Genomic DNA, 1,050 nt, shown 5'->3' on the forward strand with positions numbered 1-1,050 from the left:
GCAGTGGTGGGGGACATACACACACCTTTTCTCTCTCTCACACACACACACACACACAAACACACACACACACACACACACATACATATTTACTGTAGGGGGACAAACAAGGGCAGACAAAGGGATTAAATCGATTACATCGACTCCAGTGTGCAACTGGTGCTTAATTTATCTACCCCGAAATGATGAAAGGCAAAGTCGACCTCGGCGGAATTTGAACTCAGAATGTAGCGACGGGCGAAATACTGTTAAACATTTCGCCCGGCGCGCAAACGATTCTGCCATCTCGCCGCCTTAGGCCCCCCCCCACCCCCTTAACTATAATAATAAGATAACATTATAACATCGTTTACGTGGATCTGCTTCTGTTGAGCTGACTGGTGTGAAACAACAATGAAGTCGCAAATCATCGATGTATAATTATTAGCATTAAAGTAAAAACATAATCACAAGAAGAAGTCAGTCACCAGAAAATTAATTGAAAATATAAAGACATAATTCCTTTCCTATTAAGAACTGCAAACATTGGTACTGCTTCTCACGCATGCATCGTTAATAGCGTTGCATGTAGAAATACAATCTTTACATTAAATCAGATTAACATTCAATTTTGTGAACATAATAAGGTGGATTTATCATTGAAATTTATTTGTTTAAGAATGTAAATTTGAATTACTGTTTATTCCTCTTAATCTATTAACGAGAACTTCATTATATAAATAACAAATATTCTCACACGGACATACATACATGAATATTTAGAAATATGTAGCACCGAAACCAAAAACAGCTGGAGAAGCAAAAGCAAAAACTGCAGCAGCTTCAACAGCAGCAGCAATGATAGTAGTGGTAGTGCTTCTGCTGTTGTTGGTGCTGGTGGTAATGCTGCTGCTGTTGCTGGTGATTGTGCTGATGGTTTTATACTCCTACTACAAACAGAAGTCTACTTAAGCCTAAATTAGTTGTATAAGTAGTTAGGTACTCCATAAGGTACTTAGTATTCCGTGTAGGGCACGCTTAATATCTTACGACAATGTTTCAAGTACACAT

This window comes from Octopus bimaculoides, chromosome 19 (genome assembly GCF_001194135.2).
Source record: "Octopus bimaculoides isolate UCB-OBI-ISO-001 chromosome 19, ASM119413v2, whole genome shotgun sequence".
Taxonomy (NCBI): domain Eukaryota; kingdom Metazoa; phylum Mollusca; class Cephalopoda; order Octopoda; family Octopodidae; genus Octopus; species Octopus bimaculoides.